The sequence below is a fragment of the Aegilops tauschii genome, chromosome 6, assembly GCF_002575655.3.
Source record: "Aegilops tauschii subsp. strangulata cultivar AL8/78 chromosome 6, Aet v6.0, whole genome shotgun sequence".
Classification (NCBI taxonomy): Eukaryota; Viridiplantae; Streptophyta; class Magnoliopsida; order Poales; family Poaceae; genus Aegilops; species Aegilops tauschii.
Window position 1 is genome coordinate 376,644,871 of NC_053040.3, and position 27,296 is coordinate 376,672,166.

Sequence of the window (27,296 nt, forward strand, 5' to 3'; positions counted from 1 at the left end):
TGGTATATGTTCCTAATATGCCCCGATGGGTTGAACCTGTGTCTTCCCTAAATCCATGTGAACTCAAAAGTTATGCGGGTTATAGTCTACTGGCTTTTCGTCAGGTAAAATTTCAACACTACAACTTCTTCGAATGCGAGAAGTGAATGGAAAGTTGTGCATTAGAGAAGTGGGAGTCGACCTTGAACTTTTGTGTTCATGCCCATGGACCCGATGTGGAACTTATCATGGAAGCTTCTTGTTATAATAATAATAATCCCCTTGTGATAAGTTCGTCTTGTATCTATGTTTGGTCCTTTGCAACCGTGGTTCCGACCATATTGCTCTTCTTTGACCCCATTTCTCGGACAAGTTAAAGTGCTTGTCTTCTGCAGATCTTTTCGTCTGTCCAACCTCTACTTTGATCTACCTTCGAGTATTACCCTCTGGTATCTCGAGAATATCATGGAACTACATAACTTCTTATGAGTTCTTCAGCAACTATTACTTCTCGCCGATTCAAATTTTCCACGGGTTCTGAGTTGTTAGACACTCGAGAACACCGATAACTGGTTCGAGTCTACACTTCCCTTTCCATTGTTTTGTTTAACCTTTCTGTAACCTGACATGCCTGAGCAGTGATAATTCCCTGCTTATGTAACACCTCGGTGTACAAACACTGTCAGTAAGACCTTGTTACTATTGTTGATGACATCCCGGTAGCCACCGTTGGACGAGAGCTTTGCCTATTGGTCCGCCTCGTCTTAACGAGCAGGAAAATGGTTCTCTTCGTCCCTCGCCCTTGGTACCAACGTTGTTGTCGACATAACTGACAGGCGATACTCTGACCTGTCTTGCTATCATGACCGTGCAAAATTGATTAGCGCCTTCCTGCTGTTAACCCACATGGTGGGCCCATAACCCATAGTTCCACAGGATCGAAACCTGACTCTCCTATACATCCCTGTTTTCTAAAATTGTTTTCTCGCACTTGGCTTTGTATGTAAATCACGAGCCACATTCCTAGTGATCTATTCTGGTATCAGACGCAAAACTTATTCCCATTGCCCTGAACCCTTTTCACCCTCTGTTTCAGGCAACGAACGATTGCCTATCCGGTTGAAGCTTCTTATTGCTCCTCCTTACCTTGCTCTCGATGACTTTCTTGAATTTCAACTCGAGAGATGCCTCTATGCCATGTACCTATCTTGTGTTGAGCTCCGTCCTTCACGAGTCTTTCCCCCTTACTCCACCCCTTCAAATCTCGGGAAGAGATTTCTTGTAGTGGAGGAGAATTATGACGCCCGGATAATTGTGCTACAGTAATCCCTGTTAATGGTGCCATGTCATCATGTTACTGTTGCTAATCTTTGCTTGATCCAAATCGCAATTCAAATTCAAAACCGAGTTTAAAGTCAAAATTCAAATTTTGTCAAACATGAAAACTAAAATGTTCAAAGTGTGGCAAATAATACCTTGATATTTGTCATGTTGGAACCAACCTCTTTTGAATTCCCAAAATGCCCCTGGGAATTAATTTGTGGTCCAGCAGCATTTAAAATTGGCCTTTTCAATTTCTAAAAATGGTTAGGCAACTCCTTTTGGCCTCAATCTTTTGTGTCTCCTAGAAATAAGGTGCTTGATTTATGTGACAAGCCTCATCTCTAGAAAAACTCATTTGGTTTTACAATTAAATAGAAAACAGTAAATGAATCAAACTAAAAAGAGAAAGGCTTAACTACTAATGTGTTAGTGGGTTCTAGTGGCACTATGCACCTTGGCCCATCTACCAACAATAGCCTAGCCCACCACCACCACCTCTCCTTCAACCTCCTGCTACAGGAGGCAGAGGAGGGCGTGGTGGCCATCCAGGGCACCATGGCCACTGTGTCGACCATCCCACGGCCCCCCTGGGGTATAAAGTGACGCCTCACACTCCCTCTTCTAACCCTAGCCCATTTTCCCCACTCCCTCTCGCTCGTTCTCTCGATTTGTTGGACGCCGAACGCTGCTGCTGCCATGGCCATCACCACCGCCGCGACCACCGGCCTCCTCGCTCCCTGAGAAGACGTCTAGGAGGACCACCACCTGCACCTTCCTCCTCCCCGAGCACCAGCACAAGCCGGACCGGCCCCGAGCCCCGCCATCGCCCCTCTTCTCCGGTCACAGCCACGACAACATCACCGTCGATCTCCACCACCGACACCTCCCCGCGATTCCGAGCACGTCCACGACCTCCCTCGTAGTGAGTCGCGTCTATCCCCCCTCTTTGCCCCCTCGATTTGTTGCCGTAGCCGTCGTCCCCGAGCTCGTTCGATCTCCCACTTACGCGTACGCGTATGTGTGTGTATCCTGCTAGCTGCTCCTGTCGCTGTTGTCCGCTACCGGCTACGCCGCGCACCCCGCGCTCGACCCACCTCTGCCTCGCACCCGCCGCGCCTCGCGCAGAGCTATCCGCGTCCTCGGCCGCCCGTTCGCGCCTTGACCGCGGGGCCAGCCGCGCCTGCAGCTGGCGACCGCGCCCCGCGCGTACCCGCTCCCGGCCGGCCCCGCTCGACCTCCGCCGCGCCTCTGCTCTCTGCTGCTGCCCCCTGCTGCGCGCTGCTGCAGCTCCGCGCTGGCCAGCACTCCACCGCTCGCCGTCGCCCGGCCCACCCCGCGTGCCACGCTACGCCTTGGCCACGCTCGGCCATGGCCAGGCCCCTCCTCCGTTCATACGGGTATACAACAACCAGGGTCGGCTTGTGTCCCTGGCCAGCGGGCCCCGCTCGCTTAATTAGTGGTTGACCACTAATCCCCTGCCTAATTAGTTTAGTATACTAATCCACCATCATCGTCAGTGCATGACATGTGGGTCCCCTTACTTAATAAATATGTTTGGCACTTTAGCTAAAATAACAGTCAATGACAAGTAGGCCCCACGACCACTATTCACACTTTGACCAGGTCAACCATTGACTGTTGACTTGCTGACTGTGTATGCTGACTCACCCACTGGACCCCACCTGTCATTCTAATAGACTAGCTGTCCGTGGGTATAAAAAGTAATACACTGTTTAAATTCGAATTTAGGTACATTCCAGAATTCCAGAAAATCATTTAACTTCAATAAATCATAGAAAATAAACTGTAACTCGGATGAAAAAGTTCAATACATGAAAGTTGCTCAGAACGACGAGACGAATCCGAATACACTCTCCATTCATCTGCCACACGCCCCTAGCATAGCGAACATCGAACCTTTCCCCTCCGATTCGTTTGTTTGAAAATGCCAAACTTCGGGAAAACATTCCCGGATGTTATTTCCCTTCGCGAGTAGCGTGTAGCACCGCGTTAGAACACGTCTATCTCTGCCTGTTGTCCTGTTATGCTCTTGCTTGCTATGTATTTATTGTTTCTTCCCCCCTCTTCTCTCCGGTAGACCCCGAGACCGCTGCTGAGGCCCCGGTGATCGACTACGTTGACGACGACCCCTCCTTCTCGCCTAAGCAACCAGGCAAGCCCCACCCCCCTTTGATCATCTCGATATCGCCCATTCCATTCTCTCATGCTTGCATTAGATTTTGCTACTGTAATTGATTGCTCCTATTCTGATGCATAGCCTGCTTTTGTAACCTGCTCTTTGTACCTTACCTGTTTATCTTAAACTGCTTAGTATAGGTTGGTTAGTGATCCATCTATGACCCCCACCTTGTCTTTGTTGCCCCTGCTTCATCATCGATGACTCGGTCAACGTGATCGACGACCAGAGCCCGACACCTCACATGACATCACGCCCCTTTTTTGTTGCTCGACTCTGCAGAGTTACCATTGAGTACCGAGGGTGGAACCTCATACATCACTCCTGATGAGATCTCTGTAGTGTAGCTATTCGGTCGTGGTCAACGAGGGTGGTTCCTCCTTCACCATTCCTGATACGGCTTTGTTGTGCAACACCTCAAGTGTGAACCTCGAGGGTGGTTCCTCTTACATTAACCTTGATGATTACATCGAGTGGAATCCTCCGAGGGTGATTCCTTGAGTTTTCCCCTTGATGTTTGAACACACGGTTACCTTGACTTTACTTGAGACCATTGTTGAAGTCGGGTCGGCCCTGAGGGGTACCCGCGAGTTGATGTGAAAGTCGGGCGGGCCCGTGGAGCACCGGCGAGTTTTCTACATGGCACGGCCCAACAGTCTGGGCCCTTGCCATAAGTCCATGAGACGGGGCGACGGGGTCACATTATCGTGAGTCTCTGCTTGTCTCCGCAAGCCCCCAATGCACTGACAGGCTTGGGTATTTGTTCTGAGTTGTCCTTTGGCCTTTACGCACTAACCACCACGCGAGAATAGTTATGGGCCTTGACGTCGCAGTATCAGCCGAAGCTTTGTCAGACGTCCAGCTCAGCATTGTGGGCTTGTCGGGCCAGTGCCATCCAGTATGAGGTGGTGCTCGTCCCGGCTCATCGCACAATGACCCGGAGTGCAACGGGCGATGGGCCCAGACCCCGGAGTGCTTAGGATGTAGACCGGCGGGGACCTCTCTGCTGAGCCTAGGTAGGGCTATGACGTGTTGATCTTCCGAGGTCGGGCATTGACTCAGAAAAGTGTGTCCGGCCAGAGTAATCAAGCATGTTGGAAAACGTGGTGCACCCCTGCAGGGAAGATGTATATTCGAATACCGTGTCCACGGTAATGGACGTTCAGACTTGTATCCGGATCTTATATAACTAGAAATGGATACTTGAGATATGTGATGGATATGTGGCCCCGAGATTGCTTTCTGGTAGGGAGTCGATGAAGGATCTCTGGGCGTTATTGTTACAACATGCTTGTTAATTATAAACTGCTACTCTTTACTCTTCTACATGCTGCAAGATGCTTGGAGCTGCTTGAAGATGCTAGTCTTCGATAGGCTAGGCTTTCCCCTCTATTCTGGCATTCTGCAGTTCAGTCCACAGATACAGCTCTTCCATTTGATACCAATGCATACTTAGTATAGATCTGATGCTTACGAGTACTTTGGATGAGTACTCACAGTTGCTTTGCTACCCATTTTCCTCTTCTTCCTTCTTTCCGGTTGTTGCAACCAGATGGTGGATCCCTGGAGCCAGATGCCACCGCCGACGGATACTGCTACTTGGAGACCGCTGACGACCAGGAGTAGTTAGGAGGTCCCAGGCAGGAGGCTTTGCCTCTTCGATCGTGTTGCTTTTGTGCTAGCCTTCTTAAGGCATCCTTGATTAACGTATGTCTGTACTCAGATATTGTTGCTTCCGCTGACGCTTGTGTATCGAGCTATGTACTCGAGCCCTCGAGGCCCTTGGCTTGTAATATAAAACTTGTTTTATTTTAATTTGTGTCTAGAGTTGTGTTGCGATATCTTCCCGTGAGTCCTTGATCTTGGTCGTACATATTTGCGTGCATGATTAGTGTATGGTCGAATCAGTGGCGCCACAGTTCGGTAGCTTGACGGCCAAAGTAAGGAAGCTTCGACAAAGGTTGAACCAGCTTAGAAGCTGTGCGGGCAGGAGAGGTCCCTCTGATGAAGAAAAGGCCACGGTTAAGAAGCTGCGTGAGGCACTTCACCCCGAGGAGATCTGGATGCGCCAGAGGTCCAAGGTACCATATTTGTGCGAGGGAGATAGGAATACAATTTTTTTTGAATTCCCCAACATTTAAATGGGCCGGCCCAGCTCGAACATTAAGTTTTTTGAATTATAAACAGTATTTTGAAAATTACGTGAACATTTTTGACAAATATCACGAACATATATTTTTAAAATGCCTGAATCTTTTTATGATGTTACATATATTCTTGTGAATGCTATGAAACATCTTTAAAAAAATTAAGGGAACATATCTAACATTATATAAAACATTCTTGGGAAATGTGACAAGCATTTTTCAAAATGGTTGACAATTTTTTGGAATGATAAGAAACATTTTTATAAATTATGGTCACATTTCTTTACATTGTCTAAAAATATTTTTCAAGTGTCACATTTTTTTAAATACGTGAACATGATTGAATGTCAAGAACATTTTTTAAATGATATCAAAAAATTTAAAAGCCGCGCAAACATTATTTCATAATGTATGAACATTTTTTAATGTGCAACGATGCTTTTAATTTTTGAAGTGATGTAAATATGTATATTTCCCCATATACAGTTAAACTAAAAAAGAGAAAAACTCCAAAGAAACAACAGGGCCGGCCCTCTACAGTATCACGCTAAGATCCCTTTTGGTGGTCCGAGAGCGTGACCCTTGGTGTTTTGTCAGGCGCCGCACGTGTCGCGTGCTAGGCGTCCCCTTGGGTTTTTTTATTTTTCGGTACGCGTTCTCGGTTTTTTCCCCTTTTTTTAGTTTTTGCTCTGTTTCCCTAGGTTTTGGACAAAGAAAAAAATTAGATTTTTTTTCTTGAAAAAACATGTTTTCGTTTTTTTCTTCTATGAGAGGCACATATTTGGTTCCGCTAGAGGCACAGTTGTGCCTCTCGGAAAAGAGGAAAAACAGGGTTTTTTGTTTCTACGAGAGGTACAATTTTGTTTTCTTGATGGTCCGGAAAGAAAAAATATATTCTTTTTTGCTTCAGCGAGTGGCAGAGATTTGCTTCACTTAGAGGCACAAATTTACTTCCGTGTGAGGCACAGCTATGCCTCTCGAAAAAGGAAAAAACATATATTTTTTCTTGCGCGGGAGATAAATATTTGCTCTCTCAAAAAGAAAAAAACGTGTTTTCCCTTAAATTTGGTTGGCATGCAGGCACAGATTTGCTTCTGCAATGTGCCTCCTCTCTAAAAGAGAAAAAGTAAAGAAAACATGCATACTTCTTGTTTCTTTTCATTTTTTTTCGTGAAAAAAGGTTTGTGGAAACCTTTTAACATGGGTTCTAAGTTGGAAGATCTTGAGACAAGAAACCAACGGCGAAAATGGTTCGAAATTTGTACGCACGGTTTAAAGGATTAAACATTTTGAAAAAAGAATATATGAAAAGGGAACTAGTCTTGCGTTATGATAAACGACGCACTGCATGTGGCAACTGAGAAGATGAGAGTGACCTTTGCAAAAAGTACTCTTAATTTTAATTAGTAATTTCAGACTAATGCTCCTCTCACAGTGGGCAAGGGTAATAATCCCTATCGTTAGATAATTTAGCGGCAAAATGCACAGGCAAGCGAGCGAAGCAAGCCATAATGAGCCGACCCATTCTGCTATAGCAGTGTACATAACAGGAATTTTTTTTGCGGGAAAGTGTACATAACAGGATTGGTTTTGAGAAAAGGTTCCTGAGCGGTTTAGGCCCCTTTTTTCTCTTTTGTTTTCTTCTCTTGTTTGAGCGGTTTTCTTTGTTTTTTTTTCATTTTTCAAACAAATTACATTTTATTTATTTTTCATAAGTTTTATATTTATTTCATATTTTTATAAATGGTTCCAAAAAATGTTTTGTATTTTCAAAATTTCCATCCTTTCAAATGTTGTTCGTAATTTTAAAAAATGTGCCAGTTACAAATTTGTTCAGAAATTCAAAAAATGTTCGCATTCTCAAAACTATTTGGAATTTTAAAAAAAAGTTGGGGAATTTCAGGAAAAAATCGGTTAAAAATGGTTGATTAAAAATATATTTGGTCTTCAAATTTGTTCACAAACTAAAAAACAAATCACGTTCCCTATTAAAAAAAAAAGATTCAGAATTTCAAAATCGATTTTAAATTTTCATAAAGTTGTTTTTTTAATATTCATATTTTAAAAAATGTTTGAAATTTGAAACCGATGAAAAAATAGGTCGCTACAACGTGTTGGTTCACTGCAATGTGCTGCTGACAACAATGGGCCGCCTCAGTAGGGAATGCGCCTTTGCGAGGTGTCGCCTTTTTGACACAAGGCTGAGTCACACAAGAGCTCCCACGAGGTGAGACATAGGAAGTTCTAGAAGGTTGAATCCACGGGAGGCAGTAACGAGTGGTTACCCCTTCGGGGGACCTCTATGGGTCATTTTTGGTGGCCTGGGAGCGCGCCAACTGATGCGTCTAGCCCCTGCCATATGTTCTATGCTAGGCGTCGTTTTCTATGATTTTTTGTACGCGTTTTTGGGGTTTAGATGTTCTTTTGTTTATTTCAGCCTTTCTGTTTTTCCTTGGGTTTCCCTAGGTTTTGGAGAGATTTTTTTAAGAACATCCGTACTTCAAAAAAAAAAACTATGCTTACACGAGAAGCACAGCTGCATTCCTCGTGGAAGGACATATTTGTTTCCGCCAGAATCACAAGCTATGCTTCCGCGACAAGCTAATATTTGCTTCTACGAGAAGCGAATATATGCTTCTCTGTGAGAAGCACAGCTGTGGTTCTACTCGAAAAGGGAAAAGCATAACATAGGCTTTTTCGAAAAAAGGGAAAAGTACATCATATTTTTCTTGATTTGTTTTTTAAAATTGCAACCGTGCTTCTGGGCTCCATTGTTTTCTTCCGTTTCTTAGGTATTCAATTTTTTTCAGTCTCCGTCTTTTTGTTTTCATTTTCCTTTCAAATTTTGTTTTTTTGGTTTCTGTTTTTCCTATTTTTTGGTGAAGAAAAGAAGTTTACCGAAACCTATTAATATGTGGTCTAGTTTTGAAGATATCGACACGAGAAATTCAATGACGAAAACGGTTCAGTATTTGAATGCATGGTTCAAGAGATAAAATGTTTTGAATAAACAAATATGCGAAGAAAAGAAAATTCTCAGATTGAGAGAATTGGTGCTATGCATTGTTCCACTTATCTGCACCCGGGAAGGTGAGAAGTAACCTTTATAAAGAATAACCCTCAACCACTGATTTCGTGAACCCACTTCTAGGCCTCCAGATTTCGAGAGGATGGGCCGGAAAAAGTCGAGACTTTGACAGCTCTACTGTGCTTCTGCCACATGGTCAACAATTTAAAACGATCTGGGACTCAAACCGAGGAACTGGAATAAAGGGGAGTTGAGTCGAAGCAAAGGTGATCTCCAGTGTTCCCTAAAAAAGGGTAATCTCCACCTAAATAGAAACCACTTTCATGCTCATGTGTACTCACACACACCAGAGCTCATCACAAGAGATTTAGGACTAGTTCTTTCGGGCTTATGGGAGGGAGTAGACTTCCAGAATAAAATTATTGGGCTACCGGAATAAACTGGATAAGGAGTAGCTTATGTTTTTTTTTTTGAAGGGAAAGCCTCTCGATCTTTATTTCTTAGCCAACAGTGTTACATCCGCTATTACAAAAGGCATAATGAAACTAGGTGGATCTCCATCCCAAAAAACATCAGTGTTTGAATCAAAGGCATATTTTGCAAGATGGTGCGCTACCCGATTGGCTTCCCTCGGACAGTGAGCAAAAGAAATTTCACTGACCATCCTAGCTCGAGCAAAAATGTCTGCTAGTATAGCTATGTAAGGGCTAAAGATTTCTAATTCTCCCTTGCATGCTTGTATTAGCTCTAGTGAATCTGATTCAAGAGTCACCTTGGTGCATCCCAGTTGCTCGGCAAGCTCTAGACCATTCAAAAGTGCAAGCGCCTCTGCTGATCCAGCGTCGAGAACGCTGCTCAAAGGTTTTCCCGTCCCAGCGACAGCTTCACCCTTCTTGTTTCGTAGGACAGCTCCAATAGCTCCTGTCCCATCTTCATGGAATGATCAGCTTATGTTGGCAGAATCCATAAGCCCCAATGCTTTAGGACGATTATTACCCATTTATTTAGCTACGTGCATGCATATATATCATTGGCATATTAGCCTAGAAAAGGGTACATGATCTATATTGTAGTGTTGCTTATTTACGTTATACAAGACTCAGTTTCCAGCTTTATCATTGGCATATTAAGTTCCACGAGTCAAGTCGACATGGCATGCATATATGTGACCCGAGCACGGACGTTGACGCATGGACCAAAATATAGATCATGCACCCCACTTGCTGTTGGACAGGACTAGTTAACTCGATACTCCCTACTAGCAACCAAGATAACCTATAAATTATTGAACAGAGTGCATGATTTATGTACGTTTACCTAGTTCATCTACAAGAGGGGGTCTTCCCCAGGATAAGACGAGATCTCTCGCGACCCCCGACCCCCGCGTCGTCCCCAGGGCGGCTCGGGGGAACCCTAGGTTCGCCGCGGCCGCTCCCCTCTACAGCACGCCCCCCTCCCGCCGCCGCCGGATGAGTCCGCCGGGCGAAGCCCGCGTCGGAGGACGGTGGCGGCGGGGATCTCCGCGCGCTCGGCGGCCTAGGTTGCCAGCGTGAGCCCGTGGTGGTGGGAGTCTCGTCCTCGGCGTCTCCGGCCAGCGTGGCGGCTGCCCGGCGCGGCGTCCTCGTCCTCTCGCAGGTGATGGGCTGCCGGTTGCTCGTGGCTGCCTCGACGCGACGACGTCCCGAGGTTTCAGATCTGGCCGTGGCGGGCTCGGCCGATCTGGCCCGTTAGCTTCGGCCGGCGGTGAGGTTGGTGGTCGTGCGTGGTGATGGCGCCGCCGCCGCGCAAGAGGTGTTTGGGCCAGTGGGTTCGCATGCTGGCGGCGCTGGGATTCCCCCATCCTCGTCCGGTAGCGTGAGGGTGCGGAGGTAGGGTTGCTTCGGGGGAAAGCCGACGGCGCGGTGTCTGCGGATGTCGGTCTCCTTCTGGGGGCCGTTGTGGAGTTCTCCAACCTCCTTCGCTCTCGGGTCACTTTCTTCGGGTGAAAGCCCAGGACCTGCGGTGCAGGACCAGACGATGGCGTGACGCCGCTTCCCTCCTGAGGGCGTCGTCTTGAAGATCGTAATTCCCTGCATGCTTTTCCAGAGCTGGACTTGCACGACATTGCGGCAGGTGGCCGGCGATGCGCCCAGAGGTGGAGCGGTGTTTCCTCCTCCGCATCGAAGACGGCGGATCTCGGCGGCGTGGCGCAGCGGAGACTCGGCGCCCGATGCGTGTAGATGGACTCGCGCAGGAGGAGGTGGCTGTCTGGCGTCATGGTGGCGTCGATGACAGAGTGGCCTGACAAGGTAGAAGCCTCAATATCTGCTCTGAAGACGGACCTGTGGAAGATGGCGGCGACGACACATGTGAGTGCGTCAGACCGGTTTGTGCCCCAAACCCGGTATGTGGCTCGGCTGGGGCCTCCGGCTTTTGATGATAGGTTTAGGTGAGTGGTCTAGGTATTTGGCCCAGCTAGCATCCCTTCATCATATGGATAGGGGTAGTGGCATATGTTGTCAAGATGGCGGATTCAGGCATATTGTTGTAATACTTTGTAAGGTCTTCGTGAATAATCAATAAAGTGGCCGCATGCATCTCCCAGATGCAGAGGCCAGGGGTCAAATCCTCCCTTTTTTAAAAGAAAAAGTTCATCTACAAGAGTAAACTACAGTTGGCTAATTAAGCCGGCTAGTAGCTAGCTAGCTAGCTAGACTAGCAGCTACAGATCTGAAGTTCAGAAAATATTTTTGTCGAGCATAAGTCCAAGGTGGGCGTATCAGGAATATAGAAGGAAAACAACGCCATGGCTACAATGCCTTTGCACGACTACAGGTAGGTCAAAACCGTTAACTTAACCACCCCCACCCCCCCCCAGGTCCTATTGTTAAGAAAAGCGAATTACTATTCTCATTAACAGCATTCAACCATCCGGGCAACCATAGGCTTCGACCCGCATTGAAAGCGGGGCAACTTTACATCATCTTGCATGCTCCTGTATGGTAGAGGTAGCTAATCGGACGGTGGTGTTCACATTCAGGCTTAATGAAGCCTCTAACGTCCAACTCATGCAAAATGTAGATGAGATTAAATAATGATGATCAGCCAGTGTAGGCAGCCAATTGTGGGAACTGCGCCTCCATGCACAGCTCACTTTGCGAAACAATAACTATATTTGGGCGATGATATAAGCATATCTAGGCTGACGTACGTTTAACATAAATATCGCTGAGATAATCTTGCGCTCAATCGCTGTGGCTTGTAAGAATAAGCATGCACGTACGGGTCAAAGTAGTGCAAACACCCAATTTTCTTAAGTATGTGAATATATTTTGTGTAAACGCAAACAATTTCTAAAAATTACGGACATTTTTAGTGCTATAGAATATTTCTTAAACACTATGAACAATTTTCAAAATTCTGTTTTTTTAAAGTGATCACTTTTTAGAAAAATCCGATTTCCTTTTAAAAACGTGAAAAAGTAAAAAAAACATATTTTTAAGAATTTCTGAACAATGTTTGAAGATTTTGATTTATTTTTGAACACATAACAATTTTAAAATTCTGAACATCTTTAAAAAACGAAAACCGAAAATTAAAAATTTGAACACAATTTTTTAATTTATTTTTTTGTAATTCTGAACTACTTTTGAAGATTTTAAAATTTACTGCAATTTATGAATTATGAAATAAACAAAAGAAATAGGAAAAAAACAAAAGATGAACATTTTCCTATAGAAGCACTGTAGTGTGCCGGTTTTCTGTGATGTACTGTAGTGGACGTATCGTATCAGCTTGGTTACTGTAGCACCCATGTTTTAAAATTTTGCAAACATTTTTCATAAAAACACAAACACATTCTAAAAGGTGTGAACTTTTTTTTTGAAAAGCACGACCAATTATTAAAATTGTTAAGTTTTTTGAAAATATGAATAACTTTTGAAAGTTATGAACAATTTTGAAAACCAGAAACACATTTTGAAATCATGAACATTTTTAAAAAATCATACTACTTTTGAAATTTTGAAAAATACAAAAAGCAGAAGAAAACAGAAAAAGCAAAAAAGCTTTAAAAATCCAAAAAACTAATAAAAGAGAAGAAACCGGGTCTAGGAATCTTCTGGCATGTTCCCAAAACCGGATGACTCGTACTGGTGTAATACGTCAAAATGGGGTAGCCCATTCCGTGTGCGAAGCTGAGGCAATTTGCCGCAGTGAGCGTCCAATCTAGCTAGGCTAGACATGTCCACACTCTAGGTCAAGAATCTGGAGGTCTTCGGGAGCATGGGCCGGAAAAAGCATCTACACTTGGTGGAGACTCTTTCTTTAACCGCTCCGCTGCGTCTCCCTGGTGGTCAACAATTTAAAACAATCCGAGCCTCAGGCCGAGGAGCTGGAATTACGGGGGTTTGAGTCGAAGCAAAGGTGATCTCCGCTGAAACCCACGTGCATGCTTCCCGTGTACTCACACACACCCCCAAAGCTCATCGCTAGAGACTCAGTCGTCCTGGTTCACATCCTATAGTTTGGTGCTTTAGTTCTATATATATAAACAAATGTATCAGTGAGTATTTTTAGCTACGCGCATATATATATGTGCCCCCGAGTTGTATACTTGCAGTTGCAGTGTACTCCCTTCAGCTACTCCAACGATAAACATTACGGTACGGAGGAAGTAGTTTATTTACATACAAGACTTAAATTTTTGCCCCTCATCACTGGCATCTTAAGTTCGAAGAATCAAGTCGACATGACAACACGTATTGCTGGCGTGTATATATATGAGATCCGAGCACGGACGTTGACGCATGGACGGAAATGTAGATCATGTACCCCACTCGCTGTTGGGCCGGGACTAGTTAACTTGATACTCCCTACCAACTAGCAAGTAGCAACCAGGATAATCTTTATATTATGGAACAGAGTGTACAATTAATCTACGTAGCTAGTTCATCTACACAAGAGTAAACTGCAGTTGCCTAATACTACATCAGTCCTGATTTATTAGTCCCCTTTATTTAGAGTCATACTTCCTCTCTGTCTCAAAATTTTTGTCTTAAATTTGTCTAAATATGGATGTATCTAGTTATGTTTTAGTGTTAGATACATCCGTATCTAGACAAATATAAGACAAGAATTTTGGGATGGAGGGAGTATTTTTTAACTAATACTCCCCCGTCCCAAAATAAATGACTCAAGTTTGTACTAAAGCTTTAGGGCGCAATGTGCTTTCATGTGTGAAACTATTCATGCTGTAGGGTGCAACTTTCTTGAATGATATACACGCTGTAGGGCGCAACGTGCTTTCATGTGTGCAACTATTCATGCACTTGTTGCCAGAAGGTCCCCCTTCCGCTCTTGCCTACGAAATCCGCTGATACAGCCAACCACGCATCGCACAACAACTCATCTCCATGGTTGAATAGCTCGCCATCCTTCGTACTCTAAAAGATTACATACTTTTCAAAAATAAGCTCAATGAAATTTGACCGAACACCTGTTGAGCGTGGTGTCCGCCGTGGAGGTCGTCGCGGGGGGGGGGGGGGGGGGGGGTGAAGTGTACCTGAGTACAAACGGCTCTAGGGTGGACATCACCGTTGTAGAGGCGAGAGGACGCGTCGGTGCTGGTTGTGGACGTCCGGCAATGACTCTATGGCGGCTGGAGACGTACATCAGCGACGGCGGAGGTGGAGGGTGCAGCTGCAAAGCAAGGGGAAAAGGGGCGGAGTGGAAGGAAATGGGACCGGGAGGGGGTATTGGGTGGGCCGGGGGTGTCGGAGTCCTACGTGTCTGATGTCCGGACTCCCACAAAGCCCGCCCCCTCCCCTCACCCCACTATTTTGTCTCTAATTCGCGGAAGAAAATACATCTGAACAGCTCGACGGACCGATACAAGCCCAAGTTGGACGGCTTCCACGGTTCGGACGTATACGGGCAGTTTGAGGGTCGGCGTTGGAGATGCCTTTAGTTTGATCAAACATGATACATTAAACTAATAATTTGCTCCGGGCGGAAGAAGGTAAATTAACTTGTAACTTCTCATGATCTTTTTTTTTTTCAGGTTTAGATTGCTCATGGTAACTTCTCATGATCTTGCCTACTGCTGTACTACAGCAGTAGCTAACCAGGATGGTGGTGTTCACATTCAGGCTTCATGAAGCTTCGATCCCTACTCGTGCAAGGGAGATGAGATTAAGTAATGATCAGCCAGTGTAGACATCCAATTGGGGGAGCTGCGCCTTCATGTACAGCTCACTTTGCGAAATAACAACCACGTACATATTTTTTGGCTGATGATATAAGCATATCCATGCTGACATACGCCTATATATAACTAAGTAACGCTAAGATAATCTCGCTCTCAATCGCTGTAGCTTCTAAGGATGAACATGCACGTACGGGTCAAAGTTGTACAAACAAAAGATAGCTTTTGCACGCGTATCCTTTAGATCGTATATACTCCTTCTGTAAACTAATATAAAAGCGTTTAAATCATTATTTTAGTATTCTAAACGCTCTTATATTAGTTTACGGAGGGAGTACTATATAATAGCAGAAAATGACAGCGGTGCTAGCTGTCACGCGCTGCCCTTAAAAAACTTTCTATAGATCTTAATCTGTCTCGTCTTCCTCTCAAGTTATAATCAAGTAGAGAAAAATATGCTTGGATGTGTGAAGAAGAGCTAGTTGATCATATCAGCTTAATGCAATAACTATCTGTGCACGACACGATCTCGATCGGGTTTCACACGTATGGGTTTGCAGAAAAACCCAGACGCATTTCTTTCACAGCCATGCCACGGTCGAGTGGCCGACACCGTCGATCACCCAAGCTTAATTTTGAACTTAGCAACTTGCTAAAACGTAGAGCTCACTGGTGACTGATCTGTATCGGTGTATTAACTGTTCTAGCTCGGGCCAGCTGACACAGGCAGCTAGTGCATTGTATACCTAATGCACACATACACTCACTAATAAAATAAAATTAACCAATGCCTTTTCGTCTCTACGTCGCGCTTGCACTAGAATATGCAGGTATGCAGGCATTGATGTGGCACATGGGTGTAGGATGCTTCTTATTCCATCATCGACCAGAGAATCTCACTGCTGCCATGTGTGTGTGTGAGAGAGATTATTTTGTTCCATGCAAGCTTAGCCTGCATGGCTAGGTACCTAGTGAGATAGTAATACTAGTGCTAATGTGTGTGGGGGTGTTGGATTTTAAAACACATGCATGAACGTGGGGGTTGGACAACGCAAATCTTGAACGGACTGGAAGAAGCTGCTGCCGCGCGCATATGGCCAAGTGGTGGCAGCACCGGCTGTACTTGTTTAATGATTGACGTTGCATTAATCTAGGCTTTGTGTTTAATTCCGTGTCATGTGAAGCCACCCTTAATGATCGATCTTGTCTTGTCTGCAAGATCTCTCCCTCCCTCACGGCAATACGCGTCGTGCATGAGGTGGGCATTGGTTTTACTAACTTTTAACTTGGAGATGCCACGTATGTACTTACGTACGTATGCATGCAGCTGCAATGTCATCGTCGGTCGCAAGATCGAAGCATATGCTGTTCCCTTCGTAGAAACGGAAGCATATATTAGCAACAAATTCAGCGGTAATTACAACATGGGCATGTACATGTACAAGAGATGAGGAACTCAGGACGAAAGCATTGTACAGCTAGAACATTTCTGAACTGTCATACTCATTAATGATTCACAATGGCATATTCTGTAGCTATGTGCTAGCACGAATAAAAAGTACCCGATGCAGCAATGTGCTACTGTTTCCTCACAAGTTTTAGATTCTTTTGTTCCTACTTGTTCTGATGAGATTCTGTCGAGGAAAGTATGCTTTTTAGCTGTTTAAATTCTCCATTGCATATAACCACAGCCTTTGTTGCGCCAAACGCTTGTCACAATTCACTGGAGCATTTAAATCTATGTCATATTGCATGAAGCTCTCCGTATTAAGATTTTCCTTTGGAAACTGATCCGTGGTAGGTTGCCATCGGGCGACTAGGTGCTTAGAGCATCTACAGGCGTCTCAAACCCGCCCCATACGTCTGGACGGGCCCCTGTCACTGTCCGATCGTGAAATTTCGATCCAGGCGGGCGTCTTAAACGGCCCCAAATATGGGGCGGATATTGGGCACCCAAGCGCGTCCGCCACGTCGGACCCGACAGCTCGACCCCATCGCAAATTGCACCAAATCCACTCCCAAGACCTGCCGGATCCATTTGCTATCTCCTCTCTTCTTCCTCCTCCGCGCTGTCCGTCTCGCAGCTCCACTGCCGCACGCCCTCCGCAACCGTTCCTAGCCTCTGTGCCGCCAGCTCCGACAGAGCAGTCCTCTCTCCCGTCCTCGCCGCGGGGGACGCGTAGCCGGCCCGGACGCCACCGCGGTATGTCCAGCAACTCTCCGGCTCCGCCTTGCGCTTGATGTGTTCGACACATCGTCTGACCGGATTTTTTGTGATTTTATTAGGGAAAACGTTGGATTCCGATGCTTTGTCGGACGAGGAGTATGGACCGAGGGAGCTTGATCAAATGATTCAAGATGAGTTATTCGATTCCTCTTATTCGGACGAAGAAGTGGACATGGTCATGCTCATGAGCATGAAAGAGGAAATGGAACGGCAAGTGGGGCATATTCTCAACTTCAAGGGCTCAATCAAAGGGAGAAGAGTGGTCAACCGGGATAGAGTGTCTGGAGCAAAGCTACCGCACAGGGACTCTTTTGCTCCCAATCCTACTTTCCCAGATGATCCATGGTTTCGTCGCCGTTTTCACATGTGGAAACCACTATTTGTGCGCATTGTAGAGGGAGTGGAGGCATAGGACGACTACTTCAAGCTCACAAGGGATTGCTGCGGACAACTCTCTTTCTCTGCCAAGCAGAAGTGCATGGCTGCTCTGAGGATGCTTGCACTTGGCACTGATGCAGTTGCCGTTGATGAGATGGTCGACATGGGGGAGAGCACGTGCCCGAAGACTACTGTCAAGTTTGCCCGCGCCGTGGTGGAGGTGTTTGGACCTGAGTATCTCAGAGAACCAAATGCACAGGACAAGGAGAAGTTGTTGGCTATTGGAGAGGCAAGGGGTTTTCAGGAATGCTCGGAGGAATTGATTGCATGCATTGGCAATGGAAGAATTGCTCCAAAGGTTTGTGGGAAATGCATCAAGGTCACACCAAAGAGGCCATCATCATACTAGAAGCGGTGGCATCACATGACTTATGAATTTGGCATGCTTTCTTTGGAATGCCGGGTTCTTACAACGACATCAACATGCTTCAACGATCTCCTGTGTTCAGGAGGCTTTGCAATGGGGAATCACTGCCGTGCAACTACACCATCGACGACCGAGAGTACAACATGAGATACTATCTTCCCGATGGTATCTATCCTTAGTCGGCGATGTTTGTGAAGACCATATCCGAACCGCATGGCAATAAACAGAGCCACTTTGCAACAATGCAGGAAGCGGCTAGGAAGGATGTGGGGAGGGCATTTGGTGTGCTTCAAGCTCATTGAGGAATTGTGCGTAGCACTGCAATGATGTGGGAATCAGAAACTTTGTGGTAGCTGATGACATGTTGTGTTATTTTGCACAATATGATTGTCGAGGATGAGGGTGATGGTGTAGCCCAAACCAATGATTTTGAAGCACCTGGAGAACAAGTTGAAATCCCGGAAGATCAAGATACAGCTGAGCTTATGAACTTTCTGCAGATGCATCAGAATCTTCGAGATCATCAGATGAACACGCAGCTACTCAATGATGTTGTGGAGCACATGTGGACCCACAATGGAAACCAAGGAGCTAATGTTGAGTTGTGCACTTAAAATAAATTTTATGTAAACACTATCCATGCTCGGTACCAACATTTGTTATTTACGTGTGTGACATTGGCTTTTATGATCGACTTGCATGGATTTGCATGGATTTGAGAGTCTGGATTTGAGATATGTGGATGCCGGGAGCGAAATATGAGGGCCCGTCTGGATGCGTCCGCGGCCGTGCCCGGGCACGTCCGCAGATGTATAGGGACTTGGATTTGCCAAGTCCAGTTGTGGATGCTCTTAAGCGCAATGACCCTGGGGATGGCCGCTGCCCCTTGTGCAAGGTAGATGAGGATATCAACCACATTTTATTTTCTTGTGCCTTGGCGCAGTTTCTTTGGAGTTGAGAAGTCTGGGGATACAGGTGGTGTCATGCCAACTTTCTTGGATTCTAATGTATCTCCGCTTGCGATGGCCAGGTCCGGAGGTTGATATGGGTGAACTTTGGGACTTTAACATGGATGTTGTGGTGTACTAGAAATAAACTTATTTTTTTCTGATAAAGGGCACTTTTATTATCTTAGAATGTATCATCAAGCGGATACAAAGCATAATGAGTGAGACCCGACCTCTGCATAACTAAGATGCACACAACCACAAAAAACGGTATGACAAAGTATATAAAAATGACAAGTTGGAAATAGTAAAGCAATATGAGACCAAAACTATGCCACCCATGTTGGTAAAAACCTCTTTGACTACCCTCTCCAACCATATACACACCCGCCTCGAACAACGCTTATTGAGCATATTCACCTCACACATGACACTAACACTATATACAAATTATGTGATTTTGTGCGGCAATGGAGCCCCTGAGTAAGCGGTGTGATCAGACATACACTAATGCCATGATGAGGAACTACAAGGATCTTGATGCTCAACTGACTATTGCACTTATCCTCCTTGAGTCATGGTTGTTGATGTCTACTACACAACTCGTGCTTGTAGACTTGTATTGGGCCTCAAAGCGCAGAGTTTTGTAGGACAATAGCAAATTTCCCTCAAAGTGGATGTCCTAAGGTTTATCAATCCATGGGAGGTGTAGGTTGAAGATGGTCTCTCTCAAACAACCCTGCAACCAAATAATAAAAAGTCTATTGTGTTCCCAACACACCAAATACAATGGTAAATTGTATAGGTGCACTAGTTCAACGAAGAGATGGTGATACAAGTGTAACATGGATAGTAGATATTGATTATGTAATAGGAACAATAAAAAACAGCAAGGTAGCAATTGATAAAACGAAGCACCAACGATATTGTAATGTTTGAAAATGAGGCCTAGGGTCCGTACTTTCGCTAGTGCACTCTCTCAACAGTGCTAATATAATTAGATCATATAACCATCCCTCAAAGTGCGATGAAGAATCACTCCAAAGTTCCTATCTAGCGGAGAACATAAGAAGAAATTGTTTGTAGGGTATGAAACCACCTTAAAGTTATTCTTTCCGATCGATCTATTCAAGAGTTCTGTTGGGAAACGTAGCATGCAATTTCAAAAAAATTCCTATGCTCACGCAAGATCTATCTAGGAGATGCACAACAACGAGAGGGGAAGAGTGTGTCTACGTACCCTCTTAGACCGAAAGCGGAAGCGTTTGGCAACGCGGTTGATGTAGTCGAACTTCTTCTCACTCCGACCGATCAAGCATCGAACGTACAACACCTCCGAGTTCTGCACACGTTCAGTTCGATGACGTCCCTCGAACTCTTGATCTAGCAGAGTGTCGAGGAAGTAGATGAGTTCCGTCAGCACGACGGTGTGGTGACGGTGATGGTGAAGCGATCCGTGCAGGGCTTTGCCTAAGCACTACGAAGATATGACCGGAGGCGTAAACTGTGGAGGTGGGCGCCGCACACGGCTAACAATTGTTGGTGTGTGTTCTAGCGGTGCCCCCCACATCTATATAGGTTGGAGGGGAGGGGAGGCAGCCAAGGGGGCGCCCCAAGTAGAAGGAATCCTACTTGGGAACCTCCCCAATTCGGCCTCCCCCCTTCCATAAGTTCCGGAGGGGGAAGGAAAGAGGAGGGAAGAGGGAAGGAAGGGGAGGCCAAATCCCTCCCCTTCCTTCTCTCTTCCCCTCTTTCCTTCTCCTCCTATTTCGGCCTATAAGGGGGCGCACCAACCCCTTGGGGGCAGGTCTATCCCTCTCTTGGCCCATAAGGCCCATATCTTTGCCGGGGGTGCCCGGAATCCCTTTCGGTGACCCGATATGTACCCGATACCCCTCCGGAACACTTCCGGTGCCTGAATACTATCGTCCTATATATCAATCTTTACCTCTCGACCATTTCGAGACTCCTCGTAATACACGTGATCTCATCCGGGACTCTGAACAACATTCGGAAACCAAATCACATAACTCATATAATACAAAATCGTCATCGAACGTTAAGCGTGCAGACCCTACGGGTTTGAGAACTATGTAGACATGACCGAGACACCTCTCCGGTCAATAACCAATAGCGGAAACTGGATGCTCATATTGGCTCCTACATATTCTACGAAGATCTTTATCGGTCGGACCGTTATGACAACATACGTTATTCCCTTTGTCATCGGTATGTTACTTGCCCGAGATTCGATCGTCGGTATCTTCATACCTCGTTCAATCTCGTTACCGACAAGTCTCTTTACTCATTCCGTAATACATCATCCCGCAACTAACTCATTAGTCACTTTGCTTGCAAGGCTTCTTATGATGTGCATTATCGAGAGGACCTAGAGATACCTCTCCGATACTCGGAGCTACAAATCCTAATCTCGATCTATGCCAACCCAACAAACACCTTCGGAGATACCTGTAGAGCATCTTTATAATCACCCAGTTACATTGTGATGTTTGATAGCACACAAGGCATTCCTCCGGTATCCGGGAGTTCCATAATCTCATAGTCGAAGGAATATGTATTTGACATGAAGAAAGCAATAGCAATAAAACTGAATGATCAACATGCTAAGCTAACGGATGGGTCTTGTCCATCACATCATTCTCCTAATGATGTGATCCCGTTCATTAAATGACAACACATGTCTATGGTTAGGAAAGTTAACCTTCTTTGATTAACGAGCTAGTCTTGTAGAGGCTTACTAGGGACACGGTGTTTTGTCTATGTATCCACACATGTATCAAGTTTCTGGTTAATACAATTCTAGCATGAATAATAAACATTTATCATGATATAAGGAAATATAAAATAACAACTTTATTATTGCCTCTAGGGCATATTTCCTTCATTCTTCCACTTTCACTAGAGTCAATAATCTAGTTCACATCGCCATGTGATTTCACACCAATAGTTCACATCTTTATGTGATTAACACCCATAGTTCACATCGCCATGTGACCAACACCCAAAGGGTTTACTAGAGTCAATAATCTAGTTCACATCACTATGTGATTAACACCCAAAGAGTACTAAGGTGTGATCATGTTTTGCTTGTGAGAGAAGTTTAGTCAACGGATCTGCAACATTCAGATCCGTATGTATTTTTCAAATTTCTCTGTCTACAATGCTCTGCATGGAGCTACTCTAGCTAATTGCTCCCACGTTCAATACGTATCTAGATTGAGACTTAGAGTCATTTAGATCAGTGTCAAAGCTTGCATCTACATACCTCTTTACGATGAACTCTTTATCACCTCCATAACCGAGAAACATTTCCTTAGTCCTCTTTAGGCACCCAAGGATAATTTTGACTGTTGTCCAGTGATCTACTCCTAGATCACTATTGTACCCCCTTGCCAAACTCATGGCAGGGTATATAATAGGTCTGGTACACAACATGGCATACTTTATAGAACCTATGGCTGAGGCATAGGGAATGACTTTCATTCTCTCTCTATCTTCTGCCGTGGTCGGGTTTTGAGTCTTACTCAACTTCACACCTTCCAACACAGACAAGAACCCTTTCTTTGACTGATCTATTTTGAACTTCTTCAGAAATTTTGCAAAGGTATGTGCTTTGTGAAAGTCCTATTAAGCGTCTCGATCTATCCCTATAGATCTTATTGCCCAATATTTAAGTAGCTTCACTGAGGTCTTTCATTGAAAAATTCTTATTCAAGTATCCTTTTATGCTATCCAGAAATTCTATATCATTTTCGTTCAACAATGTGTCATCCACATATACTATCAGAAATGCTACAGAGCTCCCACTCACTTTCTTGTAAATACAGGCTTCACCAAAAGTCTATATAAAACCATATGCTTTGATCACCTCATCAAAGCGTATATTCCAACTCCGAGATGCTTGCACCAGTCCATAGATGGATCACTGGAGCTTGCACACTTTGTTAGCACCTTTAGGATAAAAAAAACTTTCTGGTTGCATCATATACAACTCTTCTTTAAGAAATCCATTAAGGAATGCAGTTTTGACATCCATTTGCCAGATTTCATAAAATGCGGCAATTGCTAACATGATTTGGACAGACTTAAGCATCGCTACGAGTGAGAAAATCTCATCGTAGTCAACACCTTGAACTTGTCGACAACCTTTCGCGACAAGTCGAGCTTTGTAGATAGTAACACTACCATCAGTGTCCATCTTCCTCTTGAAGATCCATTTATTCTCAATGTCTTGCCGATCATTTGGCAAGTCCACCAAAGTCCACACTTTGTTCTCATACATGGATCCTATCTCAGATTTCATGGCCTCAAGCCATCTGCCGAATCTGGGCTCATCATATCTTCTTCATAGTTCATAGGTTTGCCATGGTCTAATAACATGACTTTCAGGACAGGATTACCGTACCACTTTGGTGCGGAACATGCTCTATTCGACCTAAGAGGTCCAGTAGTAACTTGATCCGAAGTTTCATGATCATCATCATTAGCTTCGTCTCTAGTTGGTGTAGACATCACGGGAACGGAGCACTAATGTGCTATTTTCCAATTTGAGAGAAGGTACAATTACCTCATCAAGTTCTACTTTCCTCCCACTTACTTCTTTCGAGAGAAGCTCCTTCTCTAGAAAGGTTCCATTCTTGGCAACAAAGATCTGGCCTTCAGATCTGTGGTAGAAGGTGTACCTAATTGTTTCCTTAGGGTATCCTATGAAGACGCACTTCTCAAATTTGGGTTCGAGCTTATCAGGCTGAAGCCTTTTGACATAAGTGTCGCGACCCCAAACTTTAAGAAATGACAGCTTAGGTTTCTTGCCAAACCATAGTTCATACGGTGTCGTCTCAACGGATTTAGATGGTGACCTATTTAATGTGAATGCAGCTGTCTCTAATGCATAACCCCAAAACCATAGTGGTAAATCGGCAAGAGACATCATAGATTGCACCGTATCCAATAAAGTACGGTTATGACGTTCGGGCACACCATTACGCTGTGGTCTTCCAGGTGGCGTGAGTTGTGAAACTATTTCACATTGTTTTAAATGAAGGACAAACTCGTAACTCAAATATTCGCCTCCGCGATCAGATCGTAGAAACTTAATTTTGTTGTTACGATGATTCTCCACTTCACTTTGAAATTCTTGGAACTTTTCAAACATTTCAGACTTGTGTTTCATTAAGTAGATATACCCATATCTGCTTAAATCATCTGTGAAGATTAGAAAATAATGATACCCGCCGCGTGCCTCAACACTCATCGAACCGCATACTGAAGGAAATATGCCCTAGAGGCAATAATAAAGTTATTATTTATTTCCTTATTTCATGATAAATGTTTATTATTCATGCTAGAATTGTATTAACCGGAAACATAATACATGTGTGAATACATAGACAAAACAGAGTGTCACTAGTATGCCTCTACTTGACTAGCTCGTTGATCAAAGATGGTTAAGTTTCCTAGCCATAGACACGAGTTGTCTTTTGATAAACGGGATCGCATCATTAGGAGAATAATGTGATTGACTTGACCCATTCCGTTAGCTTAGCACTTGATCGTTTTAGTTTACTGCTATTGCTTTCTTCATGACTTATACATGTTCCTATAACTATGAGATTATGCAACTCCCGATTACCGGAGGAACACTTTGTGTGCTACCAAACGTCACAACGTAACTAGGTGATTATAAAGGTGCTCTACAGGTGTCTCCGATGGTACTTGGTGAGTTGGCATAGATCGAGATTAGGATTTGTCACTTCGATTGTCAGAGAGGTACCTCTGGGCCCTCTCGGTAATGCACATCACTATAAGCCTTGCAAGCAATGTGACTAATGAGTTAGTTGCAGGATGATGCATTACGGAACGAGTAAAGAGACTTGCCGGTAACGAGATTGAACTAGGTATTGAGATACCGACGATCGAATCTCAGGCAAGTAACATACCGATGACAAAGGGAACAACATATGTTGTTATGCGGTTTGACCGATAAAGATCTACGTAGAATATGTAGGAGCCAATATGAGCATCCAGGTTTCGCTATTGGTTATTAACCGGAGACGTGTCTCGGTCATGTCTACATAGTTCTCGAACCCGTAGGGTCCGCACGCTTAACGTTCGGTGACAATTTGTATTATGAGTTTATGTGTTTTGATGTACCGAAGGTAGTTCGGAGTCCCGGATGAGATCGGGGACATGACGAGGAGTCTCGAAATGACAGAGACGTAAAGATCGATATATTGGACGACTATATTCGGACATCGGAAAGGTTCCGAGTGATTCGGGTATTTTTCGGAGTACCGGAGAGTTACGAGAATTCGTATTGGGCCTTAATGGGCCATACGGGAAAGGAGAGAAAGGCCTCAAAGGGTGGCTGCACCCCTCCCCATGGACTGGTCCGAATTGGACTAGGGAGGGGGGCGCCCCCTTCCTTCCTTCTCCTTCTCCCTCCCGTTTTTCCTATTCCATGTGGGAGGTGGAATCCTACTAGGACTAGGGAGTCCTAGTAGGACTCCACACTTGGGCATGCCCTATGAGGGCCGGCCTCCTCCTCCCTCCATCCTTTATATACGTGGCCAGGGGGCACCCCAAAGGCACAACAATTGATCATTGATCTTTTAGCCGTGTGCGGTGCCCCCTCCACCATAATCCACCTCGGTCATGTCGTAGCGGTGCTTAGGCGAAGCCCTGCGTTGGTAGCATCATCACCGTCATCACGCCGTCGTGCTGACGGAACTCTCCTTCAAAGCTCTGTTGGATCGGAGTTCGTGGGATGTCATCGAGTTGAACGTGTGCTGAACTCGGAGGTGCCGTGCGTTCGGTACTTGGATCGGTCGGATCGTGAAGACGTACGATTACATCAACCGCGTTGTTCTAACGCTTCCGCTTTCGGTCTACGAGGTTACGTGAACGAGTAAAGAGACTTGCCGGTAACGAGATTGAACTAGGTATTGAGATACCGACGATCGAATCTCAGGCAAGTAACATACCGATGACAAAGGGAACAACGTATGTTGTTATGCGGTTTGACCGATAAAGATCTTCGTAGAATATGTAGGAGCCAATATGAGCATCCAGGTTCCGCTATTGGTTATTAACCGGAGACGTGTCTCGGTCATGTCTACATAGTTCTCGAACCCGTAGGGTCCGCACGCTTAACGTTCGGTGACAATTTGTATTATGAGTTTATGTGTTTTGATGTACCGAAGGTAGTTCGGAGTCCCGGATGAGATCGGGGACATGACGAGGAGTCTCGAAATGGCAGAGACGTAAAGATCGATATATTGGACGACTATATTCGGACATCGGAAAGGTTCCGAGTGATTCGGGTATTTTTCGGAGTACCGGAGAGTTACGGGAATTCGTATTGGGCCTTAATGGGCCATACAGGAAAGGAGAGAAAGGCCTCAAAGGGTGGCCGCACCCCTCCCCATGGACTGGTCCGAATTGGACTAGGGAGGGGGTGGCGCCCCCTTCCTTCCTTCTCCTTCTCCCTCCCGTTTTTCCTATTCCATGTGGGAGGTGGAATCCTACTAGGACTAGGGAGTCCTAGTAGGACTCCACACTTGGGCATGCCCTATGAGGGCCGGCCTCCTCCTCCCTCCATCCTTTATATACGTGGCCAGGGGGCACCCCAAAGGCACAACAATTGATCATTGATCTTTTAGCCGTGTGCGGTGCCCCCTCAACCATAATCCACCTCGGTCATGTCGTAGCGGTGTTTAGGCGAAGCCCTGCGTTGGTAGCATCATCACCGTCATCACGCCGTCGTGCTGACGGAACTCTCCTTCAAAGCTCTGTTGGATCGGAGTTCGTGGGATGTCATCGAGTTGAACGTGTGCTGAACTCGGAGGTGCCGTGCGTTCGGTACTTGGATCGGTCGGATCGTGAAGACGTACGATTACATCAACCGCGTTGTTCTAACGCTTCCGCTTTCGGTCTACGAGGTTACGTGGGCACACTCTCCCCTCTTGTTGCTATGCATCACCATGATCTTGTGTGTTCGTAGGATTTTTTTTGAAATTACCACGTTCCCCAACGGTGGCGTCCGAGCCTGGTTATGCGTGGATGTAATATGCACGAGTAGAACACAAGTGAGTTGTGGGCGATACAAGTCATACTGCTTACCAGCATGTCATGCTTTGGTTCGGCGGTATTGTTGGATGAATCGGCCTGGACCGACATTACGCGTACGCTCACGCGAGACTGGTTCTACCGACGTGCTTTGCACATAGGTGGCTGGCGGGTGTCAGTACCAACTTTAGTTGAACCGAGTGTGGCTACGCCTGGTCCTTGAGAAGGTTAAAACAGCACTAACTTGACGAACTATCATTGTGGTTTTGATGCGTAGGTAAGAACGGTTTTTGCTCAGCCCGTAGCAGCCACGTAAAACTTGCAACAACAAAGTAGAGGACGTCTAACTTGTTTTTGCAGGGCATGTTGTG

The 27,296-nt window shown here is 45.3% G+C and overlaps 1 long non-coding RNA gene across 1 annotated transcript; it reads left to right on the plus strand.

Moving 5' to 3' along the window:
* The first annotated feature begins 1,722 nt into the window (after positions 1 to 1,722).
* Positions 1,723 to 5,314, plus strand: LOC141025391 (uncharacterized). The gene is made up of 3 exons (XR_012186867.1): positions 1,723 to 2,224; positions 3,401 to 3,475; positions 5,052 to 5,314. It is a non-coding gene; the product is annotated as an uncharacterized lncRNA (long non-coding RNA).
* The last annotated feature ends 21,982 nt before the right edge of the window (positions 5,315 to 27,296 follow it).